The sequence below is a fragment of the Pseudochaenichthys georgianus genome, chromosome 8 (genome assembly GCF_902827115.2).
Source record: "Pseudochaenichthys georgianus chromosome 8, fPseGeo1.2, whole genome shotgun sequence".
NCBI classification, from domain to species: domain Eukaryota; kingdom Metazoa; phylum Chordata; class Actinopteri; order Perciformes; family Channichthyidae; genus Pseudochaenichthys; species Pseudochaenichthys georgianus.
The window spans coordinates 14,810,282-14,824,556 of record NC_047510.2 but is presented as its reverse complement, the minus strand read 5'-3'; positions in this window follow the sequence as shown (position 1 = coordinate 14,824,556).

The window sequence follows — 14,275 nt, the reverse complement described above, 5'->3', positions numbered from 1 at the left end:
AGCATTCTAAATGTGTTGATGACATCATCATGACTCCAAAGGATCAAGCCAACAGGATTAGAAATATATTCAAATGATAATATGATGACATCATCAACACAGATCCAAACGATTTTTAAATGTATCTTTTACAATAAAAAAACAATAATATATTCCTGTTGTCCAATCCAAGTTTCTTAGAAAAAAAGTTTGTTCCTGTCACTGAGACAGAGTACCACAGCTCCTTACTGCTTACAATACAAATAACAATTAGTATTTAAATAACGCCTTATTTTAAATACATACAAAAAATAAAGGTTATTCACTTAAAACCATCAGCTTGATCAAATCACTTTTGGTTTCTTCTTTACATTGCAGAATAAGTCTAAGAGCTTATACGCGTACCTCAGAATAATTCATTCCACTTTCCAGTGATGATCGACCCGACCCAGTCCCCCATGGTTGTTTTTGTGAGCGGCATAGAGTGGTGCAGTGACGAGTCCTAAAACCCGGAAGTGAGTTAGCATTTTACCACTACCGGTTCCCTCGTCTCAGAGTCAATGGGATTTCTCCATAGGATTTGGGAAAATATCTGGAAATAAGGTCTGTGGTTGACACACATTTAAGAGACAGATCACGTTTTGTTCTTCGACATTAAATCCATCAGCAGTGACCCCGCTGGTGATTTCTGAAGAGTTTACGTGTCTGAAAAACGATGGTTGTTAACAAGTGGCTGAATAGGACTACAGAAGTTGTCGAGGACGTTGTACGTCATTACACCGAACACGTAAACACTCCCGCTAAGTTTGTTTGCCCCTGTTCTACTTGAAAGCAAGTCCCTGCGCTCTTGCAAACTGTTAAAACAAACAATTCAACTTGTACAATTTAGAATCTGTATTTTTGAATATGGATCTTAAGTTGGCATGACGTTGAAGTCGTGCTGCTGTACTCGGCTGTAGTTCCTTTATGGCATAATGTTAGCATTTTGCTTCTGGCGATTAGATTTATGATTCAAAAATTATAAAAGTATGGGTAGACATGTTTTCTATGCAGGTTTCTATGAATCCCACCCTCAAGCATTTTTCAGGGTATGGTTCTAGGACTGGTACCAATAAATGGAGCAAGTTTCATGAATGTCACACTTTTATTTTGTACGCATAGCGTATATAATAATATGACAAAGACTATGTAACATTTGTAAACATATATTTTGATTATTAGATGACAACTATGTAAAATTAAACAATACATTTTAAAGCACGTTTATACAGACAGGACGTAACAATAATGATAAAAAAAAAGATTAAAAAAAACTAAAATTGAAAAGGAAGTGACGAATGAATTTCGACACCTCAAATACGGAGCGAAAAGTTAAACCAGAAGAATCAAGACTATGGGCTACCACTAAACAACTCACAGTCTGACAATTACCATTAATAAAAACCCTGAACGTTTACTTTTCGTTTTAAACATCGTTTTAAGGTGTAAACGTGTCATTTAGAAATGCGCGTTCCCGTGACAAGGGGGGCATTTCATGACGGGGGGGAAAATGTGACACAACACCGGCATACATAAACCACGTGACCGGCTGGTGGGGACATCGAAGAGTGTCATAACTCTTATCTCTCTAGGCGGCAGTGGTTCCCAAACGGTGTGCCGTGGGATTTTGTGACAACCATACGTTATTATTGCAATATACAACTACACAGAAATAATAATTTTTTTATTTACTATATCAGTACTTTGTAGGTTTATATGTACGTAATCTGCGCGACTTGCGCGTCCACATCTCCACGTGCAGTGCTGCATAAACATGGCTGAGTCAGCGATAACTTTCGAGGGGTGGAGGTATGCCCATTACTTTGAGTTCGTCCGAGGAATAGACAGGAATGTGACGGTGAGGTGCAAACTGTGTCCAGGCCAGAAGCTGTTATCCACTGCTGGAAACACCACGTCAAACCTCAACAAACACCTGCAAAGAACACATGCTAAGGTGAAGCTACCGCACACGCTATTTGTTGTTTTGTTTATATCACGTAGTTCTTCTTCTCTGTCTTCCGGTTGTTGCCTGTTTTGAATGACAAATACACACTACCGCCGCCTGCTGGTAAGGAAAGTTATTGCCACTCACGCATGCGCAGTTCGTACGTGCTTGGCGAGTAAAGTAACGAGTTACTTTATGTAGATAGTAACGAAGACGAAGTAGTGTAATATATTACATTTTTTTAGTAACGACCCCATCTCTGGAGTTGGCGTTCTCTACTCTGATTTACATGAAGAACAACAGGAGGTCACGGCTCTCTGTTGAACAGGACTTGCGAGTGGCCCTCTCCTCAGTGCCACCAAGGATTACAAAATGCTGCGTGCCCCGACAGGCAGGGGCGGAGCTTCCTACAGGCGATATAGGTGGTTGCCTAGAGCGCCTCCCAGAGGGGGCGCCAAAAATTGGACCAATACTTTTTTTACCCCTCTATATCTGCAACCATTATTCTTACATACAAAAACAATATTCTAACATAAGGGGAAATGAGCCAAAAATCTAAAACGGTCGGTCGGTCTAAGAGCCTCGGCTTTAGGTGTTCACAGTCAGAACATGCTTGAGCGCTGTGCATTGATGGGTATCGGTCAAGTGTTTATAAAATTAAGCGCTGAGGAAAGAAAGACTAACGTTAGAGAACTATGAAGAGGCAAAAGCCATCCGGGGCGCAGTATAAAAACAGAAGAAAAGAAGAAGAGAAACGTGCCAAGGTGAAAGGTTTTGTATTTATTTGTTTGTTTATTTAGCATATTATATTTTGATTATTTGATATGTGTAACATATTTTACATTTCTTCTTAATTTTCTTTGAAAGCAAATTTGCACATTCTTTTATTGTTTGTTATTGTTGTTGTTATTATTATTGTTTGTTAGCTAAGTTGTTTGTTTTAATTCTTTAGTGTGCACTTTACATTTATTCTTAGCTCTTGTTCTTGCTTTTAATAAATAAAGGTGCAGTACTGTCACAGCAGGATTTGGAAAAACTTGTCCATGCTTTTATCTTCAGTAGACTGGACTACTGTAATGGTGTCTTCACAGGTCTCACTAAAAAATCTATTAGAAAGCTGCAGCTAATTCAGAACGCCGCTGCTCGAGTCCTCACTAACACTAAGAAAGTGGATCACATCACTCCTAGTCTGAAGTCTTTACACTGGCTTCCAACAAAATAAGTTACCATAGCTATGCAAATTACATTTCTGACCTCCTGCTAAATTATGAACCATCCAGAACTCTCAAGTCGTCAGGGACTGGTCAGCTTCCTGTCCCCAGAGTCAGAACTAAACATGGTAAAGCAGCGTTCAGTTATTATGCTCCAAGTATCTGGAACAAACTCCCAGAAACCTGCAGGTCCGCTGCAACTCTGACTACTTTCAAATCCAGCAAGAAGACTTTTCTTTTTGTCGCTGCTTTTAATTGAACTATTCATATCTTAGACTGCACTGTAACTTTTATCCATGTATTTTTTCTTAATGTCTTTCATTTTTCTTTTAATGTTTCTTTTATTATCTTTTACTGTTTTTAAATGCCTTTATCTGAATGTCTTTCATTTTTGTAAAGCACCTTGAATTGCCTGGTGCTGAAAGGTGCTATATAAATAAACTTGCCTTGCCTTGCCTTGCCTTCCTGTGTGTCAAAGAATAGATTTCAAAATACTGCTGCTGGTTTATAAAGCATTGAATGGTTTAGGCCCAAAATACATGTCTGACCTCCTGCTAAACTATGAACCATCCAGATCTCTCAGGTCTTCAGGGACTGGTCAGCTTTCTGTCCCCAGAGACAGAACTAAACATGGTAAAGCAGCGTTTAGTTATTATGCTCCAATTATCTGTAACAAACTCCCAGAAACCTGCAGGTCCGCTGCAACTCTGACTACTTTTAAATCCAGGCTGAAAACTTTTCTTTTTGTCGCTGCTTTTAATTGATTCACATCTTAAACTGCACTGTAACCTTTATCTTTTAATGTTTCTTTTATTATCTTTTCTTTTTAATGATTGATTTTAAGTGCCATTTTCTTAATGTCTTTCGGTTTTTGTAAAGCACTTTGAATTGCCTTGTGTTGAAAGGTGCTATATAAATAAACTTGCCTTGCCTTACTTTACTGTATAACTGTTAAGATGTTTTGATTTTTTTTGGGGGGGGGGGGGGGGGGCGCAGTGGTGAAGCTCGCCTAGGGCACCAAATGTGCTAGGTCCGCCCCTGCCGACAGGCACATGTATCTCACAAATTTGTAAGTCGGCAAAAATATTTACAATAGCACATGTTTCAATGCTGATTGCTGAAATGTTACATTTATAATTTGTAGTTCAGGACCATGGAAAATGCAGCTTCCTTGCATTGACAGTTCTCTGTGCTGAATTTCTGCTGAGTTTCCTTTGCCTCATTTTTAATGTTGTGACCTGTCTGGTTTAAATGAGTGTGTTGCTGTTTTGATGAAGCCTAATTTGATACAGTTTCAAATTAATTTCTGAAATATTTCGTTAATAAATATTTCATGAGTAATATAGTTGTCTTTGTCACATTTTATTTGGCAATAGTAAATAATTATTCACATTTACAAATATTTTACATGATATGAGTGATAACATGTGTTATAAGGGCTATTTTGCACAATAGGTGTACCTTGAGATTTTTACTTGTCCTTTGGTGTGCCTTGGGCACAAAAAGTTTGGGAACCACTGTTCTAACTTATATATAAATCATTCAAAGCCAAACTTTTGTTTGACACTTACTGTAAGCTGCATATCCAAACTATAAGTTATGATACAGATACTTGAGAAATGTCAGAACTCAAAAATCATATTTGAAGAGTTTTAGCTGATTGCATATCTGAAGTCAAGCTCTAGTAACTAGACAAGTGTAAAGCAAAAATCTTTGAAGGTCCATCAAAAGTTTTTTCTGATGGTTCACACATAAATTCAGTTTTAACGTTTCAGTTTTTTTAAATGGTCTTATCAATAACCATATGTCTCTTTTTAGGTCATTATTGATCAGCAACATATCAATTAATTTGATTGATTGATTGATTGTACATTTTCCATGTCACATGGCTGAGAAAACCATGTCCATTTTACCTTTAACAATATTTGCCAAAGTTTCCAGTACATTAGTAGCCACAATAAAAGCAACTGTATTTGTTTATATGTCATGTGGAGCATTCATTTCAAACATGTACGTAGTATCAAGCGCACAATCAGTTACATGTTTATGAATCTATAAAAAGACAGGACACTGAATTCGAGAAAAAAGGTTATTTTCTAAGTGGACAACACTATAGAAGGTGACTGACAACACTGATAGAACAATTTCACAAGAGAGTATACAGCAGCTGGATGTTACAGGAAGCGTCACCAGGCTTATCAAGGCTAACCAAATGTGTTTAGTATGAAGAGTCCTCATACAGTTTTCATGTAATTACCCATTCAAAGGTATCACACAATGTGATACTGTACGTTGCATAATTGAGCTAACAAACTGCCCTTATATCATTCATAATGCCTGGAAAAGCATTTAATAATTTATCAGGGTGACAAATATTTCTTGAAAATAAGAGTGGAATTATCATAATTGAACAGACTTTCTTAAAACTTGGTCAGAAAGTGTATTCATAAGGCTGGAAGGACTGAAATCATTTTGCGAGCTGGTTCAATGCCAAACAAAAATTTAGTGACAAGAAGGTGACGAGACTCACGTTCACCATCTCGGTCTAACACAATGTGGATGAATCACCTATTCACCCAGGACAGAATGGCAGGCTGATCAAAATACATAAGACAATCAGAACACCATCAGATAGAGGTGTGTGTGTGTGTGTGTGTGTGTGTGTGTGTGTGTGTGTGTGTGTGTGTGTGTGTGTGTGTGTGTGTGTGTGTGTGTGTGTGTGTGTGTGTGTGTGTGTGTGTGTGTGTGTGTGTGTGTGTGTGTTATTTTGAATATGCAGACCTATGATCCAGACTGTCCAGATGCAGCAGGTCATCATGAATGACATGAACAGATCGTCTCTCAGCTCCTTCCGATCCTGCAGCCCTCCGTCGGCCCTGCAGTGGGAACCAAAAGAGGATCAGTCTCAGTTGATTCAATAAAATGAGTAGAGTTTTATTAAAACAGGTTTCGTAGTGGAACCTAAACAAATAATAAACAAAGACTGAAGTTGCTCATGAATTGCATTTTTGAATTTAATTTTGAGTTTTGATATAATAATATGTAGAAAAGTGAATTGAGTTCTACCAAGCTACAACAAAACATTATTATTCCACTGCAGATCATAAACAATATCCAGATGTATTATAGGTTCATTAAATACCAATTCACCAAGTTCCTGAATTTTCTTGAGATAAGTTGTATTTTTAATCAAATTCATGGAGCCTTGCGATCTCCTATAGCTCTACTCAAATAATATTTTATTTATGAATTATAAATAAAAAAAATGCCTTCCCAGTTGCTTGTGTTTCATTGGACTGGGTTGAAATCTGACCATCCAAGAAACATTAAGGATCTTTTACAAATTGCAAGTGAATAAATATATAAACAATAAATGCATTTGAAATGCAACGTCTAAAGACCTGAGGTGCACAGAAAGTTTGGGCTGTAAAGATAAAAGATTAATATTTTTGTATAGAAAACTATGGGCCACAGGTAGAACAATTGCATCATTTTCTTATTTCAGCAGGTGATCATTTTAAAAATTGGAATTTACTGAATCTTCCTCGCTGTCATTATTCTATAACGCAGTATCAATCAGTGAACTCAAACTTAAGCAGCCCTGAGCCTTAAGCACAGGACTGTTGTTTCCTTCACTGTGTGTCAGGCTCCCAGAGACCCGGGTATAATCCAAGAGAATGAGGCTGACCCAGAGATACAGTATACCTCCACATTAGCAGCCTGACCCTCAGCTGGCAGACATGCATGGCTCCTGTTTGGGCCACACTGGTCTACCAAGATCCACAAACACACTCCTTCTTCCCTACACTGAGTAACTGAATCTTTGACATTTAATTTAACTAATTACTGGGGCATCAACTAGGCTACTTTGGAAAAATGCTAAACCAGAAAAGTACACAAAAGTACATAATGTGCTATTTCAGGCAATACATCGATGCAGTTCCCAGTTTTGTGAGCTGTCAATGTGGGTATGTTTGCTCAATTATACCTTGTTGTCCTACTTCTTTGTTTGGTAATCGTCTCATAAAGATGTCTGACTGAGATCCTTAAAGTTTCTTCTTGAACAGTTACTACTAGTGATGTTACGTATTGCGCCGAGGCTTCGGAGCGTGTGTCGAGTAATCCCCAAAGCTTTTTGTGAAGCATGTATCGAGGGTTTTGGGCCAGTGACGTCATCGATGACAAACGAAGCCTCGCTGCCTGTCGATACCACGTGACTGCTTCATGAAGCGATTCAGATCGGTTGAACCGTTGAACCACAACGCTCATAATACCCATGGATGTATAATAACAACCATATTACCCCTCCTGTACCCGGGCCCGGTGACACGATGGAATCAAGAGAGCTCAGACCCTCACTTATAGAGGTCGGAACATGTCATAATAAATAGATACAAGCATAGATAAATGTAGGAATAAAAACATCAATAAATACAGGAATACATATGTGTGCAGTGTTTTCAGGGAGCTTTAGTGTGTGTGCTGTGGCTCAGCTGGAAAGCAGTTGACCCAAGACCGCAGGGTCCCTGGTTCAACGACTGAACAATACGTATTTTTTGTTGTTTATAAAAGCTACAGCTAAATGAGATAATGTAGTTAATAAATGTATTCTTTGATATGGTTTAGCCTTTCTCAGGCTACAACATGGTTAAGTTTATGAATATTATTAAGGAATACAAATCCCTCTTTGCAATGTTTACCAGCCTCCTTAGGCTTTTCAATCACAATCATTCAACTGGAATAAATACACTATTGTTAACATGAAAATATGATGTTATGTTCGTTGTTTAGAGTTATTCTAAGGCTTTACTCAATGGGAATTCGGTATGAGATAGAGCAGTGCTTCTCAAAGTGTGGTCCGCGGACAACTGGTGGTCCGTGAGCGCCCCCTAGTGGTCCGTGAGTATATTGGTAAAATTTCACATTTTAAATAAATGTAAGTTTTCCGCACTCTCGCGGGAATATCTCCGCAATGGAGCGAGTTTAAGTTTCACTTTCAATTGCATGATATAGCCCAGCACAACACCTTCATCACACATGTGGCCACTTGTTTGTACCATTTTCAGGCGATTTATAAAAAACGATGTGTTTTTGGATATTTGTGGAGTGAGTCCGCGAATATTTTTGTAGTGGTTAAGTGGTCCTTGGTATGAAAACGTTTGAGAAACACTGAGATAGAGCACACTGTTGAGATGTCCAACCTGCCTGTTTTACACACTTTGACCAACAGGGGGGTTTGTGTTCAAATGAAGCCCATGATGAAGCCTCATGAGATGAACCCTTTTGCGAACAAATTGGCTGGAAAGCTTCAAAGCAACACATCCTCACTCCCAGGTCGGCCTATGTTGACGTTATGTCAAGTCCCCTGCCGGCTTTTTCCAACGCAAGGGGGGGGGCCTTAGCGTCCATTTTCAACGCAAGGGGGGGGGCCTTAGCGTCCATTTTCAGCTTTCCGGGATGTCCATGTGCTTCTATGGACGCTCATGGAAGCACGTGTGGCGGTGTGGGTTTCATGTACTCTCGATTTGCCCACCTGGGGGAGTTTCGCCCCCAGGAAATTACTAAAAACTAAAGTTTATACAATTTCATAAAAAGGCAATCAGGTTCGTTTGAACACCACAGGCAGAGACAGTATAAAAGATATTACAACAATTGTTATTTTATTTAGCACATAATTGTATTCCTAATAATACACAATATAATATTCTAAAAGTCCTCCAGGGAGGAGGCAGAAGGACAGTGCTGGGGCTTACCACGGCGGCAATTAACAAAACGGGGAGGAAGGGGTCAAATCAAAATCACCCGTGACACTGCACATCAAACAAAACGGACACGTGAAGAACACCACCACCAGGGATTGGGTTTGCCGCCTCGAGCCCACAGCACCTGTCCGGCACAAGAGAAACAGTTAAAAATCAGTAAGATGATAAAACGTGGTTGGAGATGAATAAACAAAAAGGAAAACAACTAAAATAAACCAAATCTAAATAACCGTAAACAACAAAAACTTGAGTAAACTAATTTAACAAAAGAAAATAAACAAAATCACACAATAACAAAATACTCTGAATGTACTCAAAACATGATGCAGAAAACAGCTAATCAAAAGAAATCAACTAAACAATAAGTGTCCTTAAAATTCCGCGACCTCAAAACGGCCCTAGTGACAGTCCAACACGGAGTAGTCAGGGCCTGTCAATTTAGATGACGCCACAGCTCGGTGCGAGAGCTCGCCGAGCCAAAACAGCAGGTAGGGGGGGGAATGATGACAAGAGGTGGGGAGAGTGGTTACGGCGTTCAATGGAACCAGGAAGCTCAGTGTTGTCATTGAAATGGACAACCCTTTTCAGCAGCCTGAACCTCTTTGAGGACATCAGGTTGGCAACTTGAGGGATTCTGGTCTCCATGGCCCAGTAATCTTCAACAGATGGGAGCTCTGAAATCCCCATATACATCAGGATGGACAGAAATGTCATTATCTCATTCTCATTGGTGGTGAAAGTGGTGTTAATGTCCTTTTGAGTGGCGTACAAATTAGTTTGGTAGGTGATATGAGTAACAATTTCGGGGCCAAAGTACCTTGTGAAGTACTGAAAAGGGGTTTTAATGTAGTCAGGGGGAGAGTGCTGGTATTCCGGCAGTTCTGGGTTTTCCAGGTCAGCTTTGTGCCAGGTGGTTGGCCTTGCTGCTGACTTCCTGGGTTTGGTGGGCCTCTTGGCTTGTAGTGCTGGCTGCTTGTCGTCATCGTCGTCGTCATCATAATCGACCTGGAGCACTGCAGGCTGCATGCACCTCCTCTTGGCAGAGGGGTCCATGTCACTTGGGCCTGGAATGTCCAGGTTATGAGTGGGTGGGACAAAGTCAGGGTCTTCCACATCGTCATCTTCCTCCTCGTCATCGTCACTGATGGCAGGGTGTGCTGGCACAATGACAATATCCTTTCTCTTGGAATAAAACATCCGAGTGGACAGTTGCTAAAAATTAAACACATGCAACAAAACTGTTATAAGGTCATAACACTGACAAAATAGATAAAATAGAATATCATATTCACTATTTATAGCTTGAAAATGTCTAGAAATTGGTTAAACTTTTCACTGTATAGTGTTATACAAACCTTTGGCAACATTATAATATAAAATCCTAAATTGTATTGCCTTATTTGTAATTAAAATGTGCTATGTATGGCTTCCGCATCGGGTAGACAGTTGCTAAAAATTAAACACATGCAAAAAAACATAAAACAACTGCTATAAGGTCATAAAACTGACATAATAGATAAAATAGAATATCATATTCACTATTTATGGCTTGAACATTTCTAGAAATGTGTTAAACTTTTCACTGAATCACTGTATAGTGTTATACAAACCTTTGGCAACATTATAATATAAAATCCTAAATTGTATTGCCTTATTTGTTATTAAAATATACTATGTATCGCTTACTAGACGGATCGGGCGTATGTCCAAATATGGTCATATCCTACTAACTCCAGTGTTTACCTGAACGGGGCGTATGATCAAATATGGTGCCCGAACTTTTCATGCCGTATTTTCACTAATTTCACTCACTTTTCCGCTAACAACACAAATGTCCTAACCTAGCACAACTATTCAACCATACAATGTGTGAGTTTCGTCAACTTACCATGGTTAGTTTTGTTGTTTCACAGAATTCCGTGAATGCACGGAGCCGCAAAATTGCCTTTTTCCGGATTCCGAGAAAACCGGAAGTTTGAAACGTTTCAGGTCTCTGCTGATTGGTCAAATTCCCCAATGGCGGGCTTTGTGGCGTAGAGTTATCTTCGCTGATTGGCTGGGAGAAAACCATATGCTTCTCGACCTCACTGAGTCGCAGCAGTGACGCCATGTTTGGTGTGTGCGGAAGTGATCAAATATGGTTCCTCGCCCCATAAAGGGTTAACAGGAGGATGTGCAAAACAGACAAACTGATAAGGCTGAATTTTACTCAGGTGTAACTAAAGTCTGATTTAAGGGTTGTTTATATTTCACATCATTAATCAGAATCTGCAAAGTAACAAAAATAAATGTAGTAGAGTAAAAATACCAGGTTAACCTCTGAATTGTAGTGGAGTAGAACAAAGTAGTACATGCTGCTGTAACAAAAACATTTCCCAACTTGGGATCAATAAAGTATATCTTATCTTATCTTAAGATGATCGATGGCTACTGCCATATTTGCAAAATGTGCCTCTGAACCTTGACAAGTGCATGTTTCCGGCTTATCAATGAACAACAGGAGGGGTAGACATAAAACCATCTGTTAAATAAAGCTCTTCTGACCTTAGGTGTCATGTGGGTATATTATTTCACCATTTATTAATTATATGTTTTACAATTGATAACACCACTGTGTTTCGTATCCCCTAAACCTCCAGGGTGTACACGTTTAATACTGCCAACTTCTAATTGTGGGAAATACGAAAACGTCTTATAAGACGTCTTATAAGACGTGCCATATATTGCGAAACACACAATAGCCAGCATGTGTAGTTCTGGGGGGGGGGGGGGGGGGAGGGAAGCTGGAGCCGGGGGCTGGACCCGTCCAATTCCAGTTTTGGAAAGTCTGCCGTGGTTCCATTCCATTTCAAAGAGCTGTTTGACAGCGTAACCTTGTCGCACTGCCACTCCAACATCCAATCACAGGGCTTGATGACAAATCACGGGGTTTGTAAAGCAAGGCGGATGTTGTAGTCCCAAACGATAGCTGGGGATTCTGGGTAGTGTAGTGTCTTCGGAAACTGTAGTGTCTAAACTCCTAAAAAACTATTTGTTTCTCTGACTCGAAGGTTAAAAACACAAAAGCATTGTACACCATTTAAACCAATCAATATTGTGTAATTAACAAGGATAAACTGATGTTTTTTAGTGGATGAGTAATGCAGATATCACTGTGTAATCATTTGACAGTGAGGGGAATATATCCGGTTTTATTATGAAAACTTCGAGACCGGAAATACTGTTTTCACCCACGCTAACTTTACATAGAAGCTGCCGCATAGACACGTTATCCTGGCGAGACCTCAAATCATCTTCGTAATATCTATCAAACTATAGATCCTACACATCGACTGGACGCAGATTATAAAAGTACAATATACACTTCTCGCTAGAAATCTAATCAAAAAGCATTTTAATGGCCAAACTGTTCTACAATTTAGGATTTTCCAGAGAGGGTTATTTGTAAATAAACGGGAGCATGTTGTTTCTTACACGACCACTAGAGGTGCTACACTTTAAAACGTGGCTATGGGTCGTAATCTGGTGCTTAAACAATCGACCTATTTGGTCGTTTTTTGTAGGAGGACAGGCTGGTTTGTCATTACTGGTGAAACACCAGAGTTGGGTGTAACGCGTTACTGTAATAATATTACTTTTGTCGGTAACGGAGTAGTGTAACGCGCTACTTTTATAATTCAGTAATCACACTACAGTTACTAACATTGCCCCGACACGCGTTCCTTCGTTACTTACTAAAATAATAATAAAATTAATCAAACCTCAACAAACACCTGCAAAGAACACATGCTAAGGTGAAGCTAACACACAGCTATTTGTTGTTTGTTTATATCACGTAGTCTGTTCTTCTGCTGTTTTCCGGTTGTTGCCTGTTTTGAATGACGAATACACACTACCGCCGCCTGCTGGTAAGGAGAGTTATTGCCACTCACGCATGCGCAGTTCGTACGTGCTCGGCTGAAGTCTTGGCGGTGTGTTCCAGTGCAACACATGGCCAACACGCAGGAGAACACGCCGACGCAACAGCGTGAGCAGAGATATACTGCGCAAAATACAGATAGGAGACAGAGGACAGCCACGGTCAGATAGGAAAACATTCAGGAGCTATCTGGGTCAGTCTGATGCGACAATGGAAACTGAACTAAAGAGAACATTTGAAACTTTAGCAGTCTGCGTAATCTGCCTGTAGGGAGGGGCGGGCCGGCCCTGCGAGTAAAGTAACGAGTTACTTTATGTAGAGAGTAACGAAGTAGTGTAATATATTACTTTTTTTAGTAACGACCCCATCTCTGTAACACACACATTAATGTTTTTCAATTATTTCCAACACCCATGGGAACCTTGCTTTTATGATCCGACAGAACTTCCTGTAGAATGAAAATGTGTAAACATGAGTTTCCAGGTCCTACGAGAAAGCATTTATCTTAGGTGATAGTGAGGTTTTCAACTATAACCAGGCTTTGCCGAGGCCGAACTGTGAGCACTTCCTGTAGTTTGATCTGAAGTATGAGGGAATGCCTACCATCTAGTGGCCACTTCACAGAAACATTCAGAGATGCCAAGAGAGAGAATTCAACTGGTCGCATAACTTCCTTTAATAAACTGAACCAAGAAAACACATATTACAAAATATTTTTTTCTTTTTTACATACACAAATCATTTTCTCCTTCAAAACCAAAAAAATGCAAACAGAAACCATGGACCATTTTCAAAGCGTGTATCATTTTCTTTATGTAGAAAATAACTGCAGCAAAAGAAAAAGCTTTTGTTGCACAAGTTGGCGGGGAGGCAACGACATATTATACAAGGCTTTCACAGCCCACCAGAAAAAGCCAGAGAAGTCAGTGTGTGCGTACGTACGTGTGTCTAGCTTTTATACAAGTGTATCATGGAGCGATACGTTGAGAAGTAGTGGTTTGATCCATCTTTCAGACAGATAAAGTGGGCACTGCTATGACACAGGTTTGGGAAAATCTTCATATGGACCAAAAACATATCGCAATTCAGTTTAATTGATGAGAAACTGAATACAATATGGAACAGCCTTTGAGTAAAACGAAAATCAGTCCTGTAGATGGACGCTGTTGCCATCAAAAATGGAAACTTAACCCACACTTTCTTGCCAAGCCGCGATCATTCAGGGGTCGCTGGGGTCACAAACGAGGCACAAGGCTGAAACGGGAGCTAGCCAGCACGTGAGGTTCAATGAGACACAACTTCACAAACCTCCACTGTTCTTATCAGTGTGCTCAAAGTCTCAAATATAGATACACAGGACTTTAGCTTCCACCACACTGGGACAGACACCGCCCCATTACAGAGTGGAGCAAAAATGACT